This window comes from Ruditapes philippinarum, unplaced genomic scaffold (assembly GCF_026571515.1).
Source record: "Ruditapes philippinarum isolate M1 unplaced genomic scaffold, ASM2657151v2 ctg8_1_1_1_1, whole genome shotgun sequence".
Taxonomy (NCBI): domain Eukaryota; kingdom Metazoa; phylum Mollusca; class Bivalvia; order Venerida; family Veneridae; genus Ruditapes; species Ruditapes philippinarum.
This window is the reverse complement of record NW_026856049.1, coordinates 518,592-540,579: the sequence shown is the minus strand read 5'-3', so window position 1 is coordinate 540,579 and position 21,988 is coordinate 518,592. Positions and strand designations below refer to the sequence as shown.

The 21,988-nt window shown below is 31.0% G+C and overlaps 1 protein-coding gene across 4 annotated transcripts in view; it reads left to right on the top strand.

The window, feature by feature from the left end:
• LOC132745248 (FMRFamide receptor-like) overlaps positions 1 to 21,988 on the top strand; it is a 108,007-nt gene that overhangs the window by 63,635 nt on the left and 22,384 nt on the right. The window contains exon 1 of one of the 4 annotated variants that reach the window (XM_060734110.1): positions 7,682 to 7,880. The exons of 1 other annotated variant lie outside the window; for it this stretch is intronic. The gene's annotated coding sequence lies outside the window, so the exon portion shown is untranslated. Of the gene's footprint in view, positions 1 to 7,681; positions 7,881 to 14,859; positions 15,000 to 15,390; positions 15,538 to 21,988 lie in introns of those variants that run through there. 2 more of the 4 variants (XM_060734111.1, XM_060734109.1) reach the window with 2 other exon arrangements.

The following is a 21,988-nucleotide window of genomic DNA, read 5'->3' as shown; positions in this document are numbered from 1 at the left end:
TAAGCATGAAACATCTTCTAATAAGTGTCTACCAAGATTGTTCAAATAAAAGCCCTGGGGTCAAAATTGGCCCCGCCCCAGGGGGTCATTGATTTTCCCTATATGTATATAGTAAAAACTTAAAAAATCTTCTTCTAAAAAACCCAAAGAGCTTAGAGCTTAGATATTTGGCGTAAAACATGTTCTAATGGATGTCTACCAAGTTTGTTCAAATAAAAGCCCTGGGGTCAAAATTGGCCAAGCCCCAGGGGGGCATTGATTTTCCCTATATGCATATAGTAAAAACTTAAAAAAATCTTCTCTTAAAGAACCCAAAGAGCTAGACCTAAGATATTAAGCATGAAACATCTTCTTATCAGTGTCTACCAAGTTTGTTCAAATAAAAGACCTGGGGTCAAAATTGGCCCCGCCCCAGGGGGTCATTGATTTTCCCTATATGCATATAGTAAAAACTTTAAAAAAATTCTTTTAAAGAACCCAAAGAGCTAGAGCTAAGATATTTAGCATGAAACATGTTCTAATGGGTGTCTACCAAATTTGTTCAAATAAAAGCCCTGGGGTCAAAATTGGCCCTGTCCCAGGGGTTATTGATTTTCCCTATATACATAGAGTAAAAAGTTAAAAATCTTCTATTAAAGAACCAAAAGAGCTAGAGCTAAGATATTTAGCATGAAACATGTTCTAATGGATGTTTACCAAGTTTGTTCAAATAAAAGCCCTTGGGTCAAAATTGGCCCTGCCAGGGAGAGGGGGGGGGGGGGGCAAAAGTCATTGTTATTCATTATTTGTGTATAGTAAAAACTTAACATCATGAAATCTTCTAATGGGTGTCTTCCAAGTTTGTTCAAATAAATGCCCTTTGGTTTAAACTGGCCCGGCCCTGGGGGCCTATGTTCAGGTGAGCGACCCCAGGGCCATCATGGCCCTCTTGTTTATTTCTTGGTGTATTGTCTTCATACTTGGCCACAACAACCCTTGGGACAAGACCTTTCAGTAGACCACACTAACCTTGACCTTCATCCATAAATGACCTTGACCTTCAAGGTTAAAAGTCCAATTGGCTGTAACTTTGTTATTTTTGAATGGATTGTCTTCAAACTTGAACATAATAATCTTCAAGGATATCCCTTAAAAATAACCCGCCAGACCTTGACCTTCACTCATAAATGACCTTGACTTTGAAGGTCAAATTATTGAAATTTTCATTTTTTTGGCTATTATTGGCTGTAACTTTGTTATTTTTGAATGGATTGTCTTCAAACTTGAACATAATTATCTTCAGGGATATCCCTTAAAAATAACTAGACATACCTTGACCTTCACTCATAAATGACCTTGACTTTGAAGGTCAAATTATTGAAATTTTCATTTTTTTGGCTATTATTGGCTGTAACTTTGTTATTTTTGAATGGATTGTCTTGAAACTTGAACATAATAATCTTCAAAGATAACTGTTAAAAATATACCGAAAGACCTTGACCTTCACTCATTAATGACATTGTATTTGAAGGTCAAATTATTGAAATTTTCATTGTTTTGGCGGTAACTGACTGTAACTTTGCTATTATTGAAGGGATCAACTTCATATTATAACAGAACATTCTTAAGGACCAGACCTCGTTGTTTATCAAACCCAAATTTGCTTGGGCTCTTTAATGACCTTGACCTTGAAGTTTAAATTACTGAATTTTCTCAGATTTGTGCATTAAATGACCATAATTATATATTTATTGGTGTGTGTGTGTGTGTGTATATATATATATATTTACAACAACAACAAGAATTGCGTCATTGTTTCTATTTATAGAATTGCGTCATTGTTGCTATTTTTAGAAATTGTGTCATTGTTGCTATTTTTAGAAATTGCGTCATTGTTTCTATTTTTAGAAATTGCGTCATTGTTTCTATTTTTAGAAATTGCGTCATTGTTGCTATTTATAGAAATTGCGTCATTGTTTCTATTTTTAGAAATTGCGTCATTGTTTCTATTTTTAGAAATTGCGTCATTGTTTCTATTTTTAGAAATTGCGTCATTGTTGCTATTTTTAGAAATTGCGTCATTGTTGCTATTTATAGAAATTGCGTCATTGTTGCTATTTATAGAAATTGCGTCATTGTTGCTATTTATAGAAATTGCGTCATTGTTTCTATTTTTAGAAATTGCGTCATTGTTTCTATTTTTAGAAATTGCGTCATTGTTTCTATTTTTAGAAATTGCGTCATGTTGCTATTTTTAGAAATTGCGTAATGTTGCTATTTTTAGAAATTGCGTAATGTTTCTATTCATATATATACAAAATATATAAACAAAACTAATGTGACAAGACAGACCAACTAAATTTATAAAAAGGAAAGTTAAGATATGTTCAAACCTTTCTATGTTTGCGTTTAGAAAAAGTAAAAAGTCGAGCATGGCCCCCGCCCTGCGGTGGCTCTTGTTTTTTCTGATTGTAACAGCTAGGTTTTCTGCTTTTCAGCTGCCAGGTTTTCTGATTGTACCTGCCAGGTTTTCTGCTGGTAGCTGCCATATCCTGGAAATTGGTCAGAAAGGTTCTTTGAATGATTTCGATCTCAAGTTTGAATATGGGTCATCTTGGGTCAAAAACTAGGTCACACAGACAAAATATTGGAAAACCTTGATATCACTAGAGGAAACATTTTAAGCCCAAATATCCAGACAATTTGCCAGAAAGATTGTTTAGGTAACTTCTAGCTCATTTTTTTTAATATGGATCATCTGGGGTAAAAAAACTAGGTCACACAGCCCAAAATTGGAGAAAAAAAAACATGTTTATGCACTTGATGTAACATTGCCAGCCCAGATATCTTGGAAATATGTCAGAAGGATTGATGCAATGATTTCTAGCCTAACTTTGAATATTGGTCATTATTCTTGGGGTCAGAAACTATGGGACACAGCTCAAGTATGGAAATACTTTGTTTACATTTGCACTATTTCAGGTGCAGATATGAATGTTATGATATCAGTTTAATATGATTAAAATTTTATTGTTAATTTTTTGCTCACCTGTCACAAAGTGACATGGTGAGCTTTTGTGATCACTTTTCGTCCGGCATTCGTAAACTTTTACTTTAAACAACATCTCATAAACTGCTTAGCCAATTTCATCCAAACTTCACAGGAATGGTCCTTTTGTGGTCACCTTTGAAAATTGTTCAAAGAATTTAATTCCATACAATACTCTGGTTGCCATGGCAACCAAAAGAAAAAACTTAAAATATCTTCTTTTAAAAAACCCAAAGAGGTAGAGCTTAGATATTTGTCATGAAACATCCTCTAGTGAGTGTCTATCAAGTTTGTTCAAATAAAAGCCCATGGGTCAAAATTGGCCCCATCCTTGGGGGTCATTCCTTTTCCTTATATGTATATAGTAAAATCTTAAAAAATCTTTTTTTTAGTAACCCATAGAGCTAGAGCTTAGATATTAAGCATGAAACATCTTTTTGTGAGTGTCTACCAAATTTGTTCAAATAAAAGCCCCAGGGTTAAATTGGCCCCACCCCGGGGGTCTGATTTTCCTTATATGTCTATAGTAAAAACTTAAAAAATCTTCTTTTAACCTTTTCCCTTATAGAAGCGAGAATCGCCGTCTTTTACCATTCCCTGATAGAAGCGAGAATCGACGGCTTTATCGATTACCGCATGTAAGCGAGAATCGCCGACATGCATGATCTCAATGGAAGCGACTTTCGCCGACTTCAATATTTACCTGCCCAAAAATCAACAATTTTCCCGGAAAATAGACCTGTAAATTGTGTTATCGTAAAGATCAACATTTCATGAGGGGATTCCGTGCATAAAATTATGGTGTTACTATTTAAAGTTTTTGTATAATTAGCAACCAACCAGGTGAGGGGTTTTCCTTACGTCACGCAGTTAATGAGTGCGCGGGTCAATGAAATAAATATAGAACGTATCGTAAGACAGGAACAAAAGTGTCTAAAAATAGCATCTAATGAATAAATAGTATTTATATGATCACGGGTCGTTCACGTGCCAGGCATGGTATAATGGATTTGATGTTTGTTTTGGTTTATGATAGCTGACATGTGTATATACACGGATTAATTAACGTCCTGACTAGGGGTATCTCTCTGGCCCCTGCAATAAAATATTTCCGGTAGCAGCGGCGATTTTTTTAAGAAAATGACCGAAAAAGAAATGTTTATTAGTTTAAATTCTTTCATGTGCGCTATTGTTTTCATAACAGACACAGCATGGGGCCGTGTATTATACGACATGATAAAATCATATTCCCATATTATCATCTTTGATGTCGGCAACATGAAAATGCCGAAAAGGCCGTGGAACTCGAGGATGTCTTTCCTTTATCATCATTTGATCTAAATTAGATCTATAAATGATAAAATTTAATTTTTAAATTCATAATTCATGAAGAAAATATATGACCATGACAGCAGATATTCTGAAATATTTCATTCAACAGTTATATACATGTATTACTGAAATGACAGTTACTATTATGAAATAAATTATAAAAAAAAAACTGATAAAATAAATAAAAAAAAACAAAGTGAGATTTCTTTTACTGGTATAAAAAAAGGTAAAAAATGAACTTGTTGTTATTTATTTCACTAAAATGAATGCTGCATAAACCAAAAAAATTAATTAATAAAATTAGCCATATTTCCCTAATGAGAGAAAAATTATACATCATTTTTATTGTTTATAACTACTGTAATTATACTGTTATAAAGCCCACAAATATAAAATTTATACCACTGGAAAGATAATTCAAATCTCTACAAATCTTACATTGACATATATATTGTCAAACTTTGTAATTAAACCATTTCACATTAGTTAAACACATAAGTAGCCTAATTTATCTGAACAATGGAGAAAAAAACACCATCAAGTATATAGTTTATTACTTATAACTCATGTAGACATATTTGTATAAAACCCAACAAATATGATATTTATACCATTGGAAAGGTATTTCAATTCTTCTACAAACTTTTTATTGATACAAAATTTGTCAAAACACAACTTAATACTTTATTTTCCAGTTAAAGTATATAGGTATCTAATTTGACCAATTTTACCTATAATTTATCATACCCTATATGGAGATAGTGTGTGACTCCTTATCAGTAGGATATTGATTATTGATTATCTATCTGGCTACTGTATTATGGGGTGTAAAGCAGTAAATTAAGGGGGCTGTATCAGGGAAAAGGTTAAAAACCCGAAAGAGCTAGAGCTAAGATACTTATCATGAAACTTCTTCTAATGGGTGTTTACCAATTGGTTAAAAAAAAGCCCCTGGGTTAAAATTAGCCCTGTCCCAAGGGCCTATATACAGGTGAGCGATTTCAGGGCCATTGTGGCCCTCTTGTTCCTATTGTTCCTTGTCATTAAGAGCCTTAAAATCAGGTGAGTGATATTAGGCCATCATGGCCCTCTTGATTATATTTAAGATGTGTGTTTCTTAAATTAATCACTTTAATGCTAGTCATTTTTTTAATAGGACATTTAAAACAACATGTACATGTACAAATATATAACATACATAAGAATGAATAAGCCATGACAGGCACACCGACACCAAGGATAGCATAAAAAAGAGAGACTCTTATTTTCATCATGGTCCCCAGTGTTGATGGCATGACATAGAGAGCCTTTATCCAGTGCAAATAAAACTTTCAGTTACATATTATCACAATTAGATTTCAATCATTTTAACACAGACTTAAAATTACAGCATTGTAACACATTATTATGCCCCCATTTCGAAGAAAAGGGGGTATATTGCTTTGCACTTGTCGGTCTGTCGGTCCGTAGACCAAATGGTTTCCGAGTGATAACTAAAGAACCTTAAGGCCTAGGAACTTCAAACTTGGTATGGTGATTGGTTCATGACCAGTAGATGACCCCTACTTGATTTTTTGGGGTCAAGGGGTCAAAGGTCGAGGTCACATTGACCTTGTAAGCAAAAACTGTTTCCGATCAAATAAACTAAAGAACCTTAAGGCCTAGGAACTTTCAAACTTGATATGGTGATTTTGGTCCATGATCAGTAGATGATCCCTATTTGATTTTGGGGTCAAAGTCAAGTCACATTGACCTTGTAAGCAAAACGGTTTCCGATCAATAACTAAAGAACCTTAAGGCCTAGGAACTTCAAACTTGAATATGGTGATTGGTCATGATCAGTAGATGATCCCTATTGATTTTGGGGTCAAAGGTCAAGGTCAACATTGACCTTGTAAGCAAAAACGGTTTCCGATCAATAACTAAAGAACTTTAAGGCCTAGGAACTTCAAACTTAGTATGTGGTGATTGGTCATGATCAGTAGATGACCCCTATTGATTTTGGGTCAAAGGGGGTCAAAGGTCAAGGTCACATTGACCTTGTAAGCAATAACGGTTTCCGATCAATAACTAAAGAACTTTAAGGCCTAGGAACTTCAAACTTGGTATGGTGATTGGTCATGATCAGTTAGATGACCCCTATTGATTTTAGGGTCAAGGGTCAAAGGTCAAGGTCACATTTGACCTCTTGGGTAAAAACGGTTTCTGATCAATAACAAAAGAACCCTTAGGCCTTGGAACTTTTAAACTTGGTATGGTGATTTGGTCATGACCAGCAGATGACCCCTATTGATTTGGGTTAAGGGGTCAAAGGTCAGGTCACATTGACCTTGTAGGTAAAAACGATTTCCGATCAATAACGAAAGAACCCTTAGGCCTAGGAACTTCAAACTTGGTATGGTGATTGGTCATGACCAGCCGATGACCCCTATTGATTTTTGGGTTTAAGGGGTCAAAGGTCAAGGTTCAAATTGACTTTGTAGGTAAAAACGGTTTCCGATCAATAACGAAAGAACCCTTAGGCCTAGGGACTTCAAACTTGATATGGTGATTGGTCATGATCAGTAGATGACCCCTATTGATTTTGGGGTCAAGGGGTCAAAGGTCAAGGTCACATTGACCTCTTAGGTAAAAAACGGTTTCCGATCAATAACTAAAAGAACCCTTAGGCCTAGGAACTTTCAAACTTGGTATGAATTATTGGGCCCATGATCAGTAGATGACCCTATTGATATTGGGTTAAGGGGTCAAAGGGCAAGGTCACTTTGACCTTGTAGGTAAAAACTGCCTTTCAAATCAATAACTTAAGAATAAACCCTTTGGCCTAGGAACTTCAAACATTGGTATAGTGGTGATTTTTTTTGATTGGGTCATGACCAGCAGATGACCTATTGATTTTGGGGTCAAGGGGTCAAAGGTCAAGGTCACATTTGACCTTGTATGTTTAAAACGGTTTCCCCTAATCAATTAACTAAAACGCTTAGGCTTGGTATGATGATTGGCGTGTGACCAGCAGATGACCCCTATTGAGTTTTGGGTCAAGGGGTCAAAGGTAAGGTCATGACCAGTAGATACTTGGATAACCCTTATTAATTGTTTGATCACTGGGTCAGAAGTCATAATAACCTTATCACATGACTAATTGGCTGCTGATAGGGGGCATACATGTTTTACAAACATATCTTGTTTAAGTTAAAACAGAATAAAGACATGTATAACAGGAAGCAAAATGAAATTTTTTTAAACATTAGATATTTTACCTATGACAAACTTTAGTAAAGAGATATTTAGGTAGGTAGATGATAAACAGCTAGTGTGAGAAGTGAGAGAGAGGGAGAGAGTGGCCAATACATGGCTGTATAGTATTGGAATTTAGCGGACTGTACAGTAGAAATCATTTCAAAAACACTATTGGTGTGCTGTCATACAGTAGTCACATATCCATGTTTAAATTAGCTATCTGTGCTTTTATAACCAGGATTTTATATCACTGATAGGTTACAGCAAGTTTTAAAAAAAGGTAGTTATATGTTTCAAAGTTTTTAGATAAAATTTAAGAAATGATTTTTATCCTATATTATTTTTAACTTTTTTTTTAAATGATATTATTTTTCTATTTTACCCAAGTTTTATAGTTTTATGTTCACAGATTTTAAAGTGGTCTGTGCAAAAAGTAAATGAAATATTTCATGTTGTTTAATTTAGAATGATATGTGATTTTAAAAGTTATGTAAAATTTACTACTTTTAGTTAGTGCTTTTTTATTACTGATATAACTTGCATGTTTGTGAATTAATTTTGTTTATTGACTTATTTATGTAATTATACCTGATATGTAGATATGTATTAATGTAGTAGATATTTTAAATATTTACATAATATATATATATAATGAATTGATAAAAATATAATATAAGTAAGAAATGTTAAAATTTAGCAATATTCAAAACTTATAATTAGAAACAATAGAGTAAAATTAGAAGAATCTTTCTAGCAAATAACATTAAATTTATGTGAAAAATTATTTTTTTTCTAAAGTTTAACATGATTATTTCAAGATTAAAAAATTCTATTTAGTTAAAACAATTTACAATGTCAATTGCCATTTTAGCACCAGTTTTCCTGTCAGCTCAATAATTCAAATTATGAGAGAAATGTGTACATATATTGTATAGTATATAATGATGATGTAGATATATATGATAATCAATTACTTAAAGGTTATATCAACCATTTTTGATATATTTTAGCACAGTGTATGTTAATATTTATAAAGATCAATTTAATATTCATTTTGAATTCCAGATTGCTTATTTAAAATGCAAAAACTTGAGACAAATTTTTTTAATACATATAAAATAAAGAGTCATATGAGCTAGTGAACAACACTATCAATTATATATAACATCATTAAACATTAATTTATTGATGTGAATAAAATTTAAGTTATCATAAAGTTATGGCTCATAGGGAAGACTGGGCTTGCCTAACTATGTTGCCTCTTTAAAAAAAGTTTTTATTATTATTATTATTATCATTATAAACGTCTAAATAATAAATCCCAGTTGTTTTACTGTGCTATAATGATTTATAAATTTGTACTTTATATCAACACCAGTTTTGTAATGACATTTCTATAATCTGTATCTCCTTTTCTCCTTATTTGATATTACATATTTCTTAAGATTTTATTTAATGGAATAAAAAAAAACCCTGATGTGTCAGTTTTCTTTTTTTTTATGTTTAACATTTTTTTTATCAAGCTTTGTTTAAAGTCTATTATTCTGTCTTGCTGAAAACAAATCTATTAGATTTTATGTCTTTTATTTTTATTACATTGAAATTTTCTGACCATGCAGTTGAATATACAATTTGCATAATTCATTAAACTTTTTTTTATTTCATTGAATTTAAATTTTATGTAACATTGCCTTTCTGTCAGTGTGGTATATAGAGGATATTCAAATTGTTTGTTTTGCATGTAAGATTGAAATATAATTTCACTGAGTGAACACCAGATGTAATATTTTCACAAGTGGCGTAGCCACGAGTGAAAATAGAATAGCTGGTGTTCAGGAATGAAATATATTTCAATCTTATATGTAAAAACAAATAAATTTCTTTTTATTTCATGCTTCTTAAGTGATTTTAGGTATTTTTTACTGATTTTACCGCGTAATGTCGCGCATTCTCCTTTGTGACGTCATCACATCATGACGTCAAATCATCAATTTTGAATTCTAACACTCCACATGATTTTGTCACTATAGACAAAGAAGGAAAAAAAACGGTGTTAAACTGCCAATAAACACTGGTTAGGGACTACTTGTATATGCGGCTGTTATGTTTTCACCCTCGATTATAGGGTTTACAAGGCCTTTTAAAGCAACAATAAAAAGCATTTTTATTTATATTTTCAGTTCTTATAAAGTTTTCTTTTCATACAATACCGAAATAATATCTCACATACACTAACGCCACATACATACAAGAATGATAAATAGGGCACTGATGTAAGCACCATACGACGTAAGTTTTTATTGTTGAAAACTTGATAAAGCAACGTTGTTTTTTTTTCTTACTATTTCTTTTGTTTAATAATTTCTAATTTTAAGAAATAACATCGGCCTGAGAGGTGTATATCGGCTATTTAACACCGGTTTTGTCGTTTTGATGCGAAAAAATCAATTCCTACACATCAAAACTCCAAACCGGTGTTAAATAGCCGATATACACCTCTCAGGCTGATGTTATTTCTTAAATATAGTTCTGTTAAATTTCTCTAATTTTGTTACATTTTTGACATGATGTATGCTGACATTCTAAAGAAGCAAAATTTACATATGACAGCATTTATTTCTGCCTGTTATTCCATTTAGTTATGATATTCTTTTCATTCGCATTCAGATATATAGTCTGGCTACAGTGAAAATTATATTTTATACATTTCACTAGTGGTTTATCAGAATATAATCATCTGATATATTAAAGTAAAACACTGAAAAGCATGAAATAAACAAACAGATCTTTTAAATAACTGAGCAGGAGTCAAAGTGACTTATTTCTATAATTTATGTTACACTTATACATTAGCAGTCTAGAAAAAGTCTATACAGTATCAGAAACTTAAAATTTTAAAAACAAAATTTTCTTTAGGGAATATTTATGTTCTTTGTAAATTGTTTTCAAAATATATTCTTTATATTTTTTATAAATTGACTTGTTATGACAAGGATTATTGTTGTTTTTACTTTTGTTCTATGAAATATTGTGTTGTGATAAATTATAACATTAAAATAGGTATAATAGAAACAGAAAACATGCAAAATTTCAGTGATAAAGGAGGGATATAAAATGCTTAAATATAACTAAATGTAAATTGCTTTTCTATCAGATTTTACACAATGAGTGGGCACTGCCACATTTGTGTAATTGCTGTATGAAGACATCAGTTATTCACTTTAGTAGCATGGTGAAGCCGTGACAATCTTACGATTTTTATCATCAAACTACTCTCTCTAATTACAAGTTATCTCCTTAAAAAAGTCTCAGTATCTGTCAACATCATTTTGTAGACTTATTTTAGGTCATGTTATGTTAATATATCTATATAGATGAACATTGATTATCAAAATTTGTATTATAAGCACATGTTACGAACTAATCCAACAATCGCAGTCTCACGACACTAGAAAATGCCAAAATGTCTGTGCCTGAGTATTTATTCTTATGATATAAAAGTAATTTCTCTTTTAAAAAGTTGATTTTGACAAAAATTATTTTTTTGATGTTGCTTCTTTTTAAAATATAATTAATAAAATGAAGCCACTAACAGATAGTCCATTTAAGGTTGTAGCATGTTATGTCATCAAATGTAACAAACAGATGTAGCTGGCAAACAGAAATCATGTTATGTCGAGTATGATTCAATACAACAGTTGACATTAAGATGTGCCTTTAAGTACATGTGCAATTTTACAAATTCTGTCTTCATACATTTTAATTGAATTTTAATGATCGTTAAAATAAGTAAAATATTTTCTTTACTACTGAACATTCACGTAATAACTTAAATGATTTGAAAGTCATGAATATTGTATATTTTATAAATATTCCAAGTTTACAGGAATATATATTTATATTAATCTATGGTGTTGTCACAGTAAAATAATTGCTTTGATTTATTCTTAATAGATGTCACATAGTTGCCTGCTGAACTTTACTTTGTCATTAAAATAATATTATAACAAACTAGATTATTCAAGTAAAACAATACACTCAGTCATAAAGGGGGTTCTATTGATGTATTGCCAATAAATGTCCATACAATTTAAAGGTTAAAAAATTAAAGTACATTTCAAGTTTATAAAATATATGCGACAAATAGATTTAAATATTGTTTATTTTTGTTTCAGATTTTTGATTTGAGTATGATCATTCACTGTAACATTTTTCCTTTCATAAATATTAATTAAAACATCACAAATGCTCATTTTGAAATCTTTAAAGTAAAATTGAAAAGAACATCTCACAATTTATCTGATTGTAATGGATGGCTAGGTGGCATGTTTTCTCAAAATAGCTATGTGGTGTTTTTAACATTATGTATCTATTTACGGATAAAATTTCAAAATTTACATATGATGAAAAAAGAAACTGTAAAGGATTGATTCTTAATTGCATAGTATTTCCTATCAGCAACTGGAAGTTTTCATAATATATCTCATTTTAAAGATATAAATAAATTTCAGATGAAAAACTAAATTGTCCATAAAAGTTGAATTCTAAAGTGCTGTGCAATAGCTGTTGAAAATTAGCATATTTTGTCAAAATTAGATTTTAAGTGGGGACATAAAATTATATAAAGTATTTATATCAAAGTAAAAGCTGCACACCTCCAGATGCGCCAGCCAAAATATTTCAAGAAAATCAATATTGAGAAAAATGTACTAAAATTAAAGAAAGGTAAAAACATTCAAGATCTAAGTGATAGTTTACATGTTATATACGGTTTAAGACTGATTTTGCAGTATTTTTAAAAATAATCACCATATTTTTACTGCATTACTAACACAGTATAAGGGCTGTTTTTGCATAATTATGTTGACCACTTTTTGGTAATTTTCTTGGATTGTAAATGCCGATTGCAATTATGCAAATTGCTATATTTGTTCATCACACAATATTTCACTTTTTAATACAATTCCAAAATTTTCATGAAAATTAACATGAATCTTGAGGCGTGCTGCTTTAAGATGTAACAAACTGTTTATATAACACACTGGAGGACAAATTTCATTTCTAATTCTAATGTCTCCGGTACCAAGATGTATCAAGAACAATATTTTTATAGCAGAGGTACTGTACTTAAATTAAAAGATTTATTTGAATCTGAAATGTGTGGATATTTAAAAATTTACCAATGTTTGTTTAAGTGAGACATTGCAATTGATATGTTTTGTAAAGAACAATATTGTATCATTACTGATGGGCATACATACTATACCTGTGTATCAATAAAGTCTATCTATCTATAATAGTGAAGATAAGAAAATTTAATGTTTCTCTCTGTTTATTTTTTTTAAAGTTCAAAAATTTTATTTATAAAGAAAATTTAATGTTTCTCTCTGTTTAATTTTTTAAAAGTTCAAAAATTTTATTTATATTTTATTTGATATCATGAAATTTTAAACTTTAAATACACAAATGAAACAATAATGTTTAGTTTTTGGTATTGAGACTTTTATGTTTTAAAATATATTTCAGAATTTTGATAAAACTTTTCAGGAAATCAATACTAGATAACTGTGTTATGTCTCAAGTAAGAGTTGTCTCCTTTAACTTTTACTCAAAGTTACAAAGACAAATCTCTGTCTGTCCTCCTGTCTGTCTGTTCTTCTCTCCATCTCTCTCTCTCTCTCTATCTCGATCTCATTTGGAAATGATAGATTTTAGCCACAGGCAATATTGAAATGTTGGGAAGGGAATCATTTATTAACAAATTGTAAAGGTGAGGAGAGAATTTACCAGTTTGATGATGTTTAAATAACAGGATGGTGAATTTACTTGTATAATGTAATGATAATAATAGGAGAAATTTAACATTTACATATGTGAAAATTATACCATATATGACATTTGAACATGGTATTATTGCTAATTTATGTAAATGATTCATAATTTCTTGTCTTGTAAGTAAATTCTAATTCCCTTTTATACTAATGCAGCATTGTTTATTGTTTAAAGGCCCATTATGCCTCAGAAATGCTTTGATTTTTTTCTCAAAAGTTTTTATATGTTAATATTTTTTATGATCTTGTTCAAGTTTCCAAAGATATACCCATTTTCCATTTACATGACCTTTCATTGGTATGATTATATAGCAAATTACTATTTTGTATGGAAGTCAAAATACTTATTTGTTAACTTTTTGCTACCTTTTTTGACACATTACAACACGTTCAGTGCTGTTTTCTTTATATAAGTAATGCTTTGAATTTATTATTGAGACATTATTTGTTTGACATTTCTGAAGAATAAAAAAATATGGATTTCTGAGTCATAATGTGCCTTTAAGCAATTGTATATCTTAGAATACCCCCACCCACATGCAAGTGTGGGGGGGGGATACTGGTATATATAAGCTTGTCTGTCTGTTAGGGTTTTGTGTGTTGTTTTTATCAAACTTGAAACTCTTAGGTGGATGATAGATCTATTGTTGGGAGTAGTGTGAAAAAAATACTTAGTTAAAATTTAAATAATCTTCCATCATCTCTAAGATAAATTCTAGCAGTCCATGTTAATATCAAAATTATTATGATTTTAAAATTAAAAATTTTTCTAGAGTAGGGTTTATAAGGATAAAAAAAATATTTTTAGGGGGTTTGTACTATAATAAAATTTCCCTTTATTAATTTTAAAACATGCCAAAATTTTTTTTCTTCAAATAAAAAATAGCAGAAAAGATTTTTTTTATAATTTATGGTAATGGTGTTTTGGTGTAGATACTTATTTTCCATGTATTTTTAATTATATATTTTTCCTGAGAGCTTATATATAGCTCTAAACTTAATACACCCCTGATATTTCCTATGGAAGGGATCTTTTGATACATTATTTGGCATTAGTATTTATATTATTTGGCATTTATAGTATTAATTTTTATATATTATTTGGCATTATTAATTAGTAACTTTATGTTTAGAAATATACCAGGTGTTTTTTGTGTTGTTTTTTAAAGAGAATTAATGCTGACATCATTAAATAAAGTAGAAGAAATACTCTGAGTATTTTAATATGGTAGCATGAATAAATCATTAACTGATTTTGATTTGCTGATAGTGATTAAATTGTAAAAATCTTTAAGTAAGAACTAATATGTTTTCGCATATTTATCGGGTATTATTATTTTAAAGGAGGGGATACTATATATGTACTAGGTGGTACAGTAATGTTATAGTTCTACAGGAAACAGCTGAATTAATCTAGCGTAGGTGTGTAAAGCATGTATTGATATTTCATTGTAACATGAATGGTCACAGTGGGTGGACCAACTTCATTTGTTTCCATTATAATTCTAAGAAAACATTGATAAACTGAAAATATCTATGCATTGATGACATGGATTTTAATAAATAAGGTTAACTTCTTCAGTATTTGAGTAAATAAAATCAAGGGTTTTGTTAAACAACATCGCATGAATTTAATGTAAATTTTTTCAATGATGGTACAGATTTATATTAGTTATTATGTAATTATGATCAAATTATCATAAATAACTGAGAGTAATGCAAATGCATTTTTAGTGTTGTTTTTTTCACAAATAGCACTACTAAAGTTCTATGATCATCATTTATAACATAACCTAATATAGGGCACATTTCACTATTATATAATACAAGTGCCTAATAATATTTTAAGTAATGTAAATAATATAAAATAATATAAAAATAATTACGCGATTTCATATTTAAAATATTTTCAGTAACAATGTTCAATAAATAACATGTTTTGCTCAAAATCTTCTTCATACATTATACCACTGATTTTATGCTTGGCTTGTTGATAAGTTTAATGTTAGATTTATTTTTGTTCTAATTTTGTATGCATAAATGTTTGGATGTTTGCTGTAGGCCTTGAGGAAGATGGCATTTACTTTATCAACTTCATAACCTTCCGTAAATATAACTTTATTTATTTATCTTTTATTTATTTTAAAAAATAATTCCTTTATTTTAAAAAATGATTATTTATTTATTCATTATAAGTTAATAATAATGTAAATGTGAGAGTGCTTTGTCAATCCATTTGGAAAGTTAAATTGTTCAAGTGAAGACATTTAATTTCCCTGCTTCTATCATAAGAGTACAAGATCTCAATTATTGTTATTCAGGTCTTGATAAAAAATGAATTCATCTCATTTATGAAGTAGCTTCGAAAAAATCCAAGTTACTATCTCATTTAAATTTTCTGTACATCATTACATTAGATTCAATAAGTTCTAAATAATTGTTAAAATAATTTTCTTGTTTGTTTGAAAAGAGGTGGGTGTAGGAATTCATGGCAGAGTGATAGAGGTTGTTAACTTCAAAGCACTTGCCCATCACCGTTTTGGTAAAATCTTGCTACAGACTTTGGTTTTTTTTAACCAAAAACTGAAATTAAATAATAAAATATGTTGTAGCAAGTTGCAAGTTACAAAATGTAAGAAATTTGTTTTTTTTTACTGTTTCAGATCGATGCGTCAATAATCAGCAAGATAAATAAAGCTTTCATGTTGACCAAACTATTTTGATACAAAAGATGTAAAGTGTTTGTAAAATAGATTTTAAAGTGCTCAATTTTGTTTTATAATTTTCCTTGAAAGCACAGGAAGGATTTTTGAACTTGATTATTTTTGCTTTTAGGGAGAAATGTTGATTAAGTTTTTTTGATAGGTAACTTGACTGATTGAGATGTTTATTTATATATATATAAAAATCTGAAAATTAAAGGTACATTGTTTGCAAATAGAGAAGTTTTATTACAAGTTTTAATATGGGGGAATGTAACATTTTTTAGGCCATTTTTTTTTTATATTTTGGTTTACTGATTTTTTCAAAAAAAAAGGGTAGGGTGGGGGGCGGCAAAAAAAAAAAAAAAAAAAAAAAAGTTTTCATAACTATAAATGTGGTGCATACATATACATAGTACTTACTAGAGCAATGAAATTAAATACATTCGCCGATTGTCTATTCCAAAGATTGTTTAAAATACACAAAAAAAACTTTTGCTCATATTGCCATTGTTTAAAAACACACATGAAATCTACACACAATGACTTTTGACAAGTGGCAAGCGAGCTCTTCAAAAGAATCTGTCATTCTTTGATGTTTACACACTGCTGTGTAATCTGAATCATCAAAGGTGCCGAAAATCAGCTGACTTGCACTCATTTCTTTATAGATCAGATGTTAAAAAAAAAGTGTCAAGAAAAGATTACAAAAAGTCATGTTCAATTTTGCCCATTGTGAAAATATTTTTATCGGATAAAAAGCAGGTCAATTTTTGACATAAAAATCTATTAAAAGTAAGTGCGGGCATTTTTTTATTTTGTTTGTTTGAAAACCTGTATTCAATCTGCTTTTAAAGACTAATTTTTTTTTGTTAAATCTGAAAATACTGATCTTGTCAATTGCAGCAGATTTCTCTCGCTCTGTCCTTGAATGTAATTGCTTACGTAATTTGGCGTGTTTTTTTTTTGTTTGGTTTTTTTTTTTACATTTTTACGCATTTCGACCTTCAATGCATTGATGAAATATGATCAAAGCCTAATTATAATTCTGTGAAAATGGCTTGACCCCATTTAACAGACATTCTTTCATAATACACCAATAAACACTTTCCCCAACTAGCAGACGACAGGCTATCCTCGAGTAAAGATAACCGGTTGCGTATCTCACTAATCGTATGTAAAATAGTCTGGCATATGGTAGGTTTAACAGTAATGTTAATTAAAATACTTACCGCGACATTTCTTTGACAAGTCGTTATTAGCAGCGTATTTCAAGACAACACAGAATTTTTTTGGGGGCAGATTTTTTTTTTTTTTCATTTTCCCAAAATACAGAGTCGGCGGGTCAGTAAACCGAAATATCAAAAAATAATGGCCTTAGCTTTGATTTTTTCGAAGAAAAAAAAGAGTTTCTGCACTGCTACAGTCATGTTGTCGTTGTTGAAGTTGCCATTGTCATCTGAAAACATTAACGTTGGTCATAATTTTTTTCTTTCTCAATTGCCTTCATACTTGGACACAACAACCCTTTAGACAAGACTTTTTAGTTGACTAAACTTGACCTTGACCTCCAAGGTCAAATATTTGAAGTTTGCTTTATTTTTGCTATAATTAATTGGCTGTTACTTATTATTTATGAAAGGATTGTCATCATGGTTGGACACAATAATCCTTAGAACAAGATCTTTATGTAAACCAAATTGATTTTGACCTTCAATGACCTTGACCTTGAAGGTCAAATTATTGAATTTTTCTTGCTTTTCTTTTTCTTCCTTCTATAATTGGCTATAAATTTGATATTTTCTATGACAACCAAATTGAATGTGACCTTCACAAGGGGAATAACTTGAAAATCAGTTTCATGGGTTAAGGTCAAAGTCACTGATGCTTAAAATAGATTTTTTTACACTTTTGCTCATAAAGCTTTTGTTTATTTACTACTGTCTTTCATATTTGGGTGGTCCTCTATTTTTAGTGATACTGTCTGATTATATGTCTGATCTGACAAATGTTCATTGAATACACTGACAAATTTGCATTGAATACATTGACAAATGTGCAGTTTCGGGGAGCATCCATCACCTTCAGCAATAATCTTGTTTCAATATGGATTCAATTCTATATAGTTATTTATAAGACTTAGTAACTTAAAGATTGTGAAAAACAGCAAGATTTTCATTATTCTTATTGAAAATCAAAGTTAATAATTAAATCATTTTACCTTTTTTGGCAGAAAATTTTCATTAATAATTATTTTTTTACTTATGAACATTTTCTATATGGATGGTAATCCATCCAAGCTTAACTCTTGAGTCTTGATCACTTTATATGCATTGAAACCCAAATGACAAAAGTTTTGCTCAACTAAGATCTAGACAGTGACCATGTTTCCTTCATTGGTTGTAAATAAAAATATGATTGTATTGATTGCCATGACAAGAATAATCTGGTCTGGTTTATAGATGACTGTCATATAAACGTATAAGTTATGATATTGTTTAGTAAATATGTTAGCAAGGAAATGTAGTAAATCACTACAACTGTTGTGATGGTAACAGATTGAAAAAGATTTCCCAGTAACATATGCCCAATTATTACACATTATTAAAAAATACAGTACAACTTTTGATAAGTCGAAGTTGAAGGGACTTGTGTAAAAATTTTGACACAACGGGACTTCGAATCATGAATTGGTTTCAATTTAATGACAAAATTTCGAGTATTTGACTCATTTACAAGCGTCGAGTTACTAAAGGCGTAACAAAAGGAAAGGGCGATAACTAAACCAGCTTATAGTAAATATATCCTGTGTGAATATATCGCGCGACACTGGGTCAAGAATGTTTGCAAACGAAACTAATTTGTACTGTTTATTTTCAAATACACCTACAGCGACTTCAAAAATAACAATTAGAGCATTTCATCACACACATACAAAAGCTATAGTCACAAACAACTGTGTTACCACTGTCCATCTTGCATGTGTTTGAAAATCTTGTCCTCCCCACGACTCATGTCATGTATAAAGGGATTTTGAAATCATTCAAGGGTTTGTCATGCGCCTGCCCTAGAACCCTAGCTTCAATGTCAAAGTTACAGTTGGAAGTCAAAGGTCAGCAGTAAAAAAGCCTTGTCTGGCCCATGGCTCTGTCATGCATCAAGAGATTTTGAAAAATAAATTGGCTTAAATTATAAACATGATGATAAGTCAATTATGCAAAACCAAAAGAAAGGGGATTTTGAAACAACTTGGCAAAAATGTTAAAGTCTTTAGAAGGTGTGTCATGTGCAAGACATAGACCCCTAGCTCCAAGGTCAAGTCAGGCTTAGAGGTCAGCAGTTAGAAACTCTTTTCCAGTCCATAACTCTTATCATGCATCAAGGGATTTTAAAGTTAATTTACAAAGATGTTTAACATAATGAGTCACTTGCAATTGTGATTATCAATGCTTTACTTTGACAATGACAAATTATTTTTTTCCAGTTTTTTTGCTCCAGTACAGAATAAACTTAAAACAAGAATGTCGAACGACACATATACCCCCCTTTCTAGCCATTGACTCTCATAATTGGTAATTTTATTACAGAAACTTGCCAAAAATGGGTACATGGAAGTGTTCAATTATGGAAAAATCAACGGAAACCATTTTGACATTTAAGGCCCATGTGACATTGACCTTTGACCTAATGACCCCTAAATCAAAAGAGGTCATCTACTACTTATGACCAATAACTAGGTGAAATATGAAGACTTTGTGATGAATACTTTTCAAGATAATCAGCGGAAACCCTTTTGACATTTAAGGCCCCTGTGACCTTGACCTTTGACCTAGTGACCCCAAAATCAATAGGGGTCATCTACTAGTGATGACCAATCACTATGTGAAATATGAAGACTTTGTGATAAATACTTTTCAAGATAATCAGCGGAAACCCTTTTGACATTTTAAGGTCCCTGTGACCTTTGACCTACTGACCCCAAAATCATTAGGGGTCATCTACTAGTGATGACCAATCTCTATGTGAAATATGAAGACTTTGTGATACATACTTTTCAAGATAATCAGCGGAAACCATTTTGACATTTAAGGCCCCTGTGAGCTTGACCTTTGACCTAGTGACCCAAAAATCAATAGGGGTCATCAACTAGTGATGACCAATCACTGTGTGAAATATGAAGACTTTGTGATACATACTTTTCAAGATAATCAGCGGAAACAATTTTGACATTTAAGGCCCATGTCACCTTGACCTTTGACCTAGTGACCCCAAAATCAATAGGGGTCATCTACTAGTTATGACCAATCACTATGTGAAATATGAAGACTTTGTGATAAATACTTTTCAAGATAATCAGCGGAAACCATGTGGTCTACCGACGGACAGACCGACGGACCGACAGACAGACAGACAGACATTAGCAAAACAATATACCCCCTCTTCTTCGAAGGGGGGCATAATAAGTGCTTGGTCACTCTAAAAATAAGGCTTTTGAATATTAAAAATCTGTTTTTATTAATAACCAACCATCTGTCCTCTGAAAAGGTCTTTTAATGCAAATACCAACTATACTGTCCTGTCATAATATCTTGCTTCATATTATTTAATGACTCCTAAGATATAAAGAGGACCGTCTGTATTTGTCAGACACATTTCTTGTTGTTTTTTTTGTTCCTAATTAATTAATGTAAATTACTTTTTCATTGTTATAAAAATTCTCTTTATATGAAATTTAATTTGTCTATGACCATTTTATTCACAATAAATAAAAAAAATCTAATTAGGAAACACGTTATTACAAAGTATATTTAATGAAGAAATGTTATTTTTAATTTTTAGAACACCTGAGCATAAATGCTCAAAGGTGAGCTTTTGTGATGGTATTGTGTCAGTGGCTCATTGTCCATCTTCATTCAGAATTTCTTTTAACAATATCTTCTCCTCAATCACAATGCCCAGAGCTTAGATATTTGGCATGTAGCGTTAACTTGTGAACATACATCATACATCTGTGGTTTAAAATGGTCCACCAAGGGGGTGTTTTGACTTTAAATTGTAAAGTAAACAGGTCTTAAAAATCCTCTCCCTGAATCTACAAAGCACAGATCATAGTTATTAATTGCCATTAGTATTACCTTTTGGTCCTCTGTAGTTTGTTTTTTTTATAAAATAATGCCGCTAATATTAAAACTCCCTGCCCCTAGTCAAAAATGGCACACCCAATATGACCTAATTACTTACTTCAGCATTGAAGAGTTTTTACTTTTTCTAGCAATGTAACTCATGTGGGAGATCTAAGACCATCATGGCCCTCTTGTTTAAATTAGTTTTTCTATTGTCAACTCAACAAAAGCTATATATTGATGGCAGACCAAGACCAGGTGGTTTCTTATTCCAACAATTGTGAGTAAATGACATGTATAAAAGCTCTAATCAGAATTTAATGGTATTGCTAATCATTGAAATTCCTCATTTGTATCTAATGTCATCTATTTGTATCTAATATCATCTTTTTTGTCATGTAAAATCAGACGAAATAGCAAAAATACAAGACTACATGATTTTAAACTTGCTGACTTATCAACAGTTGTAGCAGAACTTGTAATTTATATTTGAAAAGTTGTTGTATTTGATAGAAACTCTGCTTTCTTACTCTATAGATTTTTGCTCAGTTATGCTAGAGCACTTATGTTACAGTGGAGCTCTCTGTTATGTTGCCCTGGAGATCTCTGTTATGTTGCCCTGGAGCTCTTTGTTATGTTACCATGGAGCTCTTTGTTATGTTGCCCTGGAGCTCTCTGTTTTGTTGCCCTGGAGCAAGCTCTCTGTTATGTTGCCCTGGAGTGAGCTCTCTG